The 8,595-nt window shown below is 39.5% G+C and overlaps 2 pseudogenes; one reads left to right on the top strand and one right to left on the bottom strand.

Moving 5' to 3' along the window:
- Nucleotides 1–849: 849 nt before the first annotated feature.
- Nucleotides 850–6,980, bottom strand: LOC103607816 (annotated as a pseudogene).
- A 336-nt stretch (nucleotides 6,981–7,316) lies between these two features.
- LOC103607815 overlaps nucleotides 7,317–8,595 on the top strand; it is a 1,899-nt pseudogene continuing 620 nt past the window's right edge.

The following is an 8,595-nucleotide window of genomic DNA, read 5'->3' as shown; positions in this document are numbered from 1 at the left end:
TATCCTGTGTGTCATAGAGAAAGGTTTCCCTCTGCAGCCTCCACAAGGCTTCTTCTCATTTGGGTGGCCTTTTCGAGAACTTCCCATTTTACGCAGATTAATACCGAAAATGATTTTGCCCAGTATTTACTAAATATGATTCGTAGATGCACAAACAAAAAAACCTAAAACACAAAAATTATACCAAATTGGATGGTACAATGTAGAAATATGAGCCTTCAATTTCCACTATAAGTATACCGTGCTGGTGGTGAGGTGAGAGGAAGTGTTGGAAAAAGCAGCTGCCCTGAGTTGTCTTGGGCTTCATAAACCATCAGAAGGACCAGGCGACCATGTGGCTTTTCCCAGAATGGCAGTGTTACATGAAGACAGTACCTGGTGTATTATTCAGGGTTCTCCAGAGAGACAGAAACAAAAGTATATGTCTGTAATAAATCTATGGCAGTGGATTTAGTAGGGGAATTAGCTCACAGGATTGTGAAGGCTGAGGAATCCCACGATAGGCCATCTGCAAACTGGATGCCCTTTAGCGTGGCTCAGTTGAAGTGTGAAAGCCTCAGAACAAAAGAAGCCAATGGTGCCGTTGGTTTAAAGGCTGGAACATAAGAGCTGAAGAGTCTTGAGTTCTGATGTTCACAGACAGAAGAGCTGAATGTATCGCAGTTCTTGCAGATAAAGACAAATTCATCTTTTCCTCTGTTTTTTTTCTCTCAGGGTCTCCAGCAGATTGGATGGTGCCCACCCATCTCAAAAGCACATCTTTCCCACCTAGTTCATTCAGGCCAACATGCTAATGTCTTCTGGAAACACCCTTGTAGACACCCCCCAAAATATTGCTCTACCAGCTTTCTAGCAAAAAGGGATGCTGTATATAAGGGAAATTTTAGCAACATTAATAAAGCTCACAGTTCTACCTTCATAATCCATGAATACTCCTATTTGATCAATCGCCCTTGGCACATAATGCCATAAAAATGGGGAGATGGAAAAGACATTGCAGTGAATGTCCTCCTTAACACATCCAAGAAGAAAGAATCCCTCCTTCTCGTCTATCTTATCATAACTATTCTTCTCTTTCTAATAATCATTACAGACACCAAAAGACAAATTCCAACGGTCCCCCACATCCACCTCCCAGTAATGTCTGCCAGAGGTAAAAGTCTGGACACCCCACGCAAGAAAACATTCAGGTTTTGGAGTGAAATAGGGTGCATCATGGAGTGATATAGTGGTCATCACATCCAACACTAGTCCTTCTCATCTCTCCATATAGGAGGACTCGACTATTGACTCTTTGAGGCTCCAGAGAAACATCCACTCAAAAAAGAAAAAGCATACATAGACATATACGTAAATAATGAAAACTTAAAGCCCTGAGATAAAAGTTGTTCTACCAAAAGGTTAATTTCCTGAAAAATATAAGGTTACAACAGAGGGGAATAGCTTAGTTTGTAATATCTAATAAATTATAGGCATGACTAAAATATCTACAGAGCAAACAAATCCCTAACCAAAAATATTGAAAAATTTTGAAAATTCAAATATTGAGTGTTAAATGTAAAATCAATCTCTTTCAATTCAGTTTGCAAAGCAAAATAGCCAATAGATTATCTCCTGAACTTTCTTTATAGTTATACAGGTCGGTATCAGAAAGACATTTCTTATTTCTAAGTAATAGTGTCATCATTTTGAATGAGATGTGAAGATATTCCCTTATCTAAGAACCTCTAGGGGAACTGGAAGAAAATCTATATGTCCATATGTGCATTTTGAAATATAACATGCAGCTTTTTATATTGTAAGCTGAAATTATTTTTGTTTTTACTACTACTTTAGTCTATAAGAAATTACTTTTTCAGTTTTTACATTGTAACTCATATTTTTTACATTATATGAATACAATCTATCCACTGTGAAAAAAATTAAAAATAAACAAGCTCTAGCAAGCTATATATATCCCCCCCAAATTGCTTAACAATTCAAAATTAAATATACTGAATAAATGTATAATTTTGTATGTAACATTGAGTAATTAAGCTGAAATCTGATCACTGATCCATTTATTAAAATTTTAATTTTCTATGTCATTCCTTTTACTAACTGTATGACTCACTACGTATGAACCTGGATCATATTTATGTTGTGCACTATCATTAACTCTTGATATTGTAAATCTGACTGTAAGGACATACTCAGTTAAAGGATTGCATAGTTATATGATTCATTTCTGAAAATATCTAAAACCATTAACAAAGGGGAAAATATTTCCCACGGGCTCCTAATAATAAATAATAGATCACGGGAATACAGACAATGGGTTGACACTCACCTTGGAAATGGTTGAGCCTGTCCATCAGTCCAGTGATAGGCCCCACACTGATCTCTGGATGCAAAGGTTGGGGCATGTGCACCAGCACTGATGTAGTCCTGCAAGGACGAAGATGCAGGGCAGCCATAAAAAATATTATTCTTATATATAAGACACTTCATCAGAATACTTTTAATGCACAAATTTTGAAATTTAAAAATTACCACCTTGTCAAATTCTTATTCACAATTCCTGAATTTTTAAGTATATTGCTAAAATGTCAGCATTTAGTCTAATTGCTCCTGTTATTGCCCAGAAATCTGTAAAGATCCTTAGTCTCTAAGGCCCTTGAGCATATTCAGGAATGAAAGTCTGGTGTCCATTAGCAAAGTTCGCTGAAATCTCCATCTGGAAATGAGGGGTTCTCTGAAGACTGGTGTGTCTGTTGCTATCTTCACAGGGTAGAGATTGCGGAACTTCTCCCAGACAGGGAGATCTGCTTCCTAAAGCAGAGCTTTCCTAGAGGCCAACACAGCTGTTAACACCTTAAGGGTTTGTTTCATCTATTTTTCAAAACTTATGCATATCGAGTCTGTTGGGATACTCTCTTTCTCTCTCTTCCTTTCTCCCCAGCTTCTGCTGGCAACCTCTGTGAGGTATTTGACTTTTTCACCACCTACAAAACTCAGCAGTCCTCCTTCCTATGTGTAGGCTTTGGAGAACTAAAAAAAGTCAGGAATGGAGAGACAATTTTTTATCACTTTGTTTGTTTGTTTTTGCAACATTTGTATTAAACCTGCCAAATAAAATCACTCAGCATGACACTAAAAAGATGTATACCTGGATGGGAGAGGGGAAAAGTAGATCCAGGCAGATATTGAATTAATATCCCAATAAATTACGCCATCGCTTTAGTAGATCCTGCCTGATATTTGGGGAAACTCTGAAAGAGCATCTGCTGGAATCCAGGTAGACACTCACCTGTGCATTATGTCTCCAAAAGCCCATGAGAAAAAAAGTGGAAACAGTGCTTTTCACAAGATACCTCTTCCACTAGGTCCGGGGTAAGATTGTGAAATAGTTTCAGAAGTTATTATTTCCCCACTGTCTTTCTTCCTGGGAAGCATTTTCTATGTTCTAACAACAACAATAAGAAAATCAGTCTACCCTACTTTCATAAATTAATGTCCTGGTAAAATCTGATTTTTGAAGACATTCTCAGTGTGAGACAAGGGGGAAGAGGCCTGCGGAGTCTGTGCTCTGCTATAACTATGAATAAGTTATTCAGCCATCGTTCCCAGGCCCTAATTAATTCCAAAGTTGGTACACCCCAAAATGATAGTAATGCAAGCCTAGATTCCCAAATCGCTCCATCTTTCTATGTCCATGAGTTAACCTAAATGTCAATAAACAGTTTATTCTTTTTTGAATTTTCAAAAAGTCAAAATATATTATTAATTTTTAGGTGGGAAGTATTTCTTGAGGATGTTACCTTAACCATTCTACAAAATTCTGTTGTTCATGGATAAAGTAGGAGGGATCTCTGGTTTGTAGAATTCCTTAGGGAGGCAATGTCCTCGAAACTAAGTAGCTGCAGTTTTAGAACTACGTTTTTGGAAACAAATGATGAAAATAGAATAGGAGATGGATTTCAGTTGAGACATAAAAATAACTTCACATGAATGTTCAACATCCTGATACCCCATTTGTCAGTCATTACCTGGAACAGCTCCATATCTGTTTCCTTCAGCTCCTCATATGTCCTTAATATCTCCCTCTTTTGAGCCATTCTGGCTTTACTTTCCTCGAGTTGCTAAAAAATGTCCTTGCCCTCCTTTCATAGTCTCTCTAACTGACGTTGCTCCCTTCATGAAGAATTGCAGGCATCTTCTGATGTTCAGCTGTGGTTGCTTCTCTCCTTAAATTCATAACCCTGCAATGACACTGGGTTAGTCAAACCATCAACCTATTTCTCCATCTCCTACGGAATCTCATTGATTCTGTTTTGTATCAAATATTTTTAACCCTCTGAAAAAATTTTATCCCAATTTTTTTTGCATTAGGATAAACATAGTTTTATCCAACCAATTACAGTCACTTAATTCATGATAAAGTGTTTTCTAAGACAGTCATAAAGAAAAATTAACTTCATTTCTTACTTGCAACCCGTATGTATGGAAAGGAAACCCAGTTCACGCTTGATAGATGGATTTTACAGCTATAGCGACTGGACTGGAATCTATTATTTAGCCCTATTTCTGAGATTTGGGGCAAGGTACTTTAAACCGTTTTGTATGTGGTGACCTCAGACTAGCCTATTCATTTCCATGCATTTCCTCCAGGCAAACCTGTTCTATTAAGGCTTCATTTACCATCTCACCTCCATTATCTCTCTGATCTCATTTCCTTCAATTCTACTGTTACTCCATTCTGCCGCATAGACCTCATTGTGGTTCCTTAAACCACCTTCCTACTCATGTTCCCAAATGCAATAACATTGCACGGGCTCTTTTTGCCACCTAGAATTCTCCCGCTGTGCATATCCCCATGATTGCCTTTCTCTTCAGGACTTTGTTTCAATGTGAATTTTCTGATGAGAACTTTTCCGACCCCCCATCTAAAACTCAACACGCATTTCCATGACCTACTCTTCTGTACTTTTTGTAACTCCCCTCCTTTTTTATTCTTCAAGAAACGTATCATGTGGCCGGCCCGGTGGCGCACTGGATAGTGCCCCGCTTGGGAAGTGCGGCGGCGCTCCCGCCCGAGGGTTCGGATCCCACATACAGACCGGTTCCCGCTCACTGGCTGAGCGAGGCGCAGGAGCAACACCAAAGGTTGCAATCCCGTTGCCGGTTCCGGGTCCGGTATGGGGGCAACACTGAGGGTTGCGATCCGTTGCCGGACACGGAAAAAAACAAAAAAAAAAAAAAAAAAAGAAAAAGAAAAAGAAACGTATCATGCTCTAACATATCATATATTTTACTTATTTACATGTTGACCATTTGCCTTTGTTTAACCTTGTTAGGGCAAGGATATTTTCTGTATTGTTTACTGTTACATTTTCTAGGTTAACAGTTGGCATAGTCTTGGTGCTCGTAAAATATTTTTGATTAATATTCATTTAAATTATCACATCCTCAAGATAACCATCTACAAAGAGAAAATCACTTATTTTTAAAATTCTTTTCAAGTACTCAGACTTCTCCTTATATTTATATATCCATTTCCATATTATGGCATGTTTACATGTGCCCCTCAACATACAAAACCACATCTCTCATCATATTCCCCCACCACACATGATATGTTATTCAATTATAATTGCTTAATTTCAGGGTTTCCTTAGATTTGAGCCACTGCTCCCTCTGCCTGAGATTTTTCATCCATTTCCAAATGCTGTTTGTTCACCAGCATTCAGATTAATCCTTACCCTGCCTTTGAAGTTTCACTGGAATCTTCAATGCCTCCCAAATATCTCCTATACCCAACATTTAACCCATCCCAGCATATATGACAGTCTGTGTGATGACTCATGTAGTTGTTGGTGTATAAGTACCGTGTTGCTTTACCTGGGAATAAACTAGCATGCTTTCGGTGATAACTGTGGCTTAGCTAGAAATTCTAGCTAAGGACAATACTACCTTATATAGGAACTGAGCACACCCTTTTTCTATTGAGTCTCCCTCCCTCATTGAATCCCATTGAACTTATGGTATAAGATCAACTTCCTATTTTACAGATTGCCCATATGTCAACCCCAAGTTCATGGTGAAGTTAGAAGTAGTACAGCCCTACCCTCCTAAGATCTGGTTGTGGTAGTTTCCATATTCAGGTTTCTGTGATTTTCACAAGCTTTTTGCCATAAAGAGTACATTTTCTTCATAAGCTTCTCCAGCAAAATAACCATGAATTGGAGTGCCACTGGAAAGAATAATGTCACATTCATACCCTAACATATGGAGGGGGTCCAGAATGAGAGAAAAACCAGCCCCATTGAAAATAAAGAGGTTTTAATGTTTTCCTTATTTACTTCAGATGTTCGTCATATCTGGGAGGCTTGAGGCAAAGGAACTCCAGAACAGACATTCTGAAAGGACTACACTAATAGAGTCATCTGATACCCAAGGAAAGTGACCCACAGGAATTTTATTTGTCCTTTACAGAAATGGATCTTCGGAGGCATCACTTGTCCTGTGTTCCCCGCAGCCCACTAAGATACAGTGTCTGTGAATCTTGTGCTCCTGAGATTGACAGGAGGGCAAATAGTGCAGATTTTTGTCCTCTTCACAGAAGATCTCCTTTATCTCCTTGTGGGTCCTACACAGATGTTCCTCAAAACTCAGGAATTGCCAGAGACTGGCTTTTCTGGCAAGGGAACCCAGTTTCTTCATATGAATATTGGTTTTAAGTCTCTCTGCTATGCTGATCTCTTGCATTCACAACAGTGAGCAAGAACTGAGATGTCTTGCCCGCAGAGGTGGAGACGTGGCCTTCAGAAGCTGCACCCACAGCCCATGGTGACTAAGTCAATGAAGTACTTCATGCAGATGGAGCATGTGAGACCCTTCTGGAAGACTTGCAAGATTCTGGAATCTATGTTTCTGAGAAAGAAGTAACAGGCCATTTCTGGGCCTGGGTTGGCGAGAAGTTTCTGAAGTTCTGTGTGCATAGTGATGGCTATACCCTCTTTCCTTAAAAAATGCTCCTTATGCAGGATACGCTCTATTTATTCTAGGACATAAATGAAAAACTGAGGCACAAGGAGAGCTGTCAGCTTTATAGCAGACCTTACTCTGACTACGAAACTTACCACCCCTTCCACTCCAAGTTCTCACTCCCTAACAGAATTCACATTTTTTCAAGTATTGATTTCTTGGATGTGGATATAGGATTTGGGTTGTGGTCCTAATTGCTCTAAAACAGTCGTAACTGTCACCATTATTCTTTCCAATAAGTGATAATAGATTCGGGAGTGAGTGAGAATCTCTATTTTGGCCAATGAAATATGAGAAGAAGACGGTCAGAGGGTTCTATAAAATGTCCTTAGAGAGAGGAACACAGAAGCACAGCTCCTTAAAACACAAACAAAACAAAACAGAATACAAATCGAACCAATCTAGGTTCATTCAAAAAAAAAAAAAAAGATAGAAATTGGGGTCATTTATCTTCCTGGGGATTAAATTAACTTCTGCCCGGTGCAATACAAACTCTGAACTGACTTTTTTTTTTAAACGAACATATATTTTTATCACAACCCTAACTGGTGGGTACTATAAAGTATTATAATTCTGCTTCCTGGCAGAAAAATTGAGGCAGAGAGTTTAAGTAACACATCCCTCTAAATTTGTATTAAAAGAGTTTATTTATTTTAATATGAAATATATATAATCATATTTCAGCTGCAACATTTATTTTGGCAGTTCTACCTAGTCAGCTTTACTGTCCTTTCTTTAATAACACTGAAGAATTTAATGAAAGAACCAAGAATCTTGGAATTACAATTAGATTTGACAGGCCAGAGTCATTATCAGGAACTTATTAATAGTTAATAAGAGGAAAATCTCAAATCAAATGACAACCTGCCACACACATAAAATTATTCCTTAAAGTAACAATTTATCTGGTCTAACAATCAGGTTCTGATTTCTAAATTAGGATATTTCGGGGATCTCCCGATTTCCCTTCTAGTCACTGTTCTACATTTCTCATTATTACTTTAGGAATTTAAAATCAGTCCACCCAGCGGGCTTGCGGATGTCTCTGGCTTCAACAGTGCTTGGACGGAACAGACCGGGGTCCTGCTCCCTCTCTCCCAGCTTCAGACCGCCCTCCAATCTCCTCTTTCATTCACAACCTCTGGCACCATCTTCTTGGCCACCTCCTGCTTCAGGGACTAATGAACACCATTTTTTGTGGTTAGCTCCTCATCGACAACCAATCACCAGCTCCCAGATTCGTCACAATTATTCCACCAAGGTGGAGGCCGCAGTCAACCGCCTGATCTATCTGCATCTGGGGCCTCCCACACCTACCTCTCTCTGGCCTTGTGTTTTCACTGTGAAGATATGGTTCTGGGGGGCGTGGGCCACTTATTCTGCAAGTTGACTCAGGAGAAGCGGGAAGGTGACGAGCATCTGTTAAAGATGCAAAACCAGTGCAGTGGCCCATGCCCTCTTCCAGGACATGCAGAGCCATCTGAAGATGAGAGGGTAAAACCCTGGATGCAGGGCCGGCCCGGTGGCGCACTGCGATAGTGCGCCGCTTGGGAAGCGCGGCGGCGCTCC

The sequence above is a fragment of the Galeopterus variegatus genome, unplaced genomic scaffold (genome assembly GCF_000696425.1).
Source record: "Galeopterus variegatus unplaced genomic scaffold, G_variegatus-3.0.2 Scaffold7732, whole genome shotgun sequence".
NCBI classification, from domain to species: Eukaryota; Metazoa; Chordata; class Mammalia; order Dermoptera; family Cynocephalidae; genus Galeopterus; species Galeopterus variegatus.
Note: the sequence above shows the minus strand (reverse complement) of the source record. Positions and strands in the feature narration are given on the sequence as shown.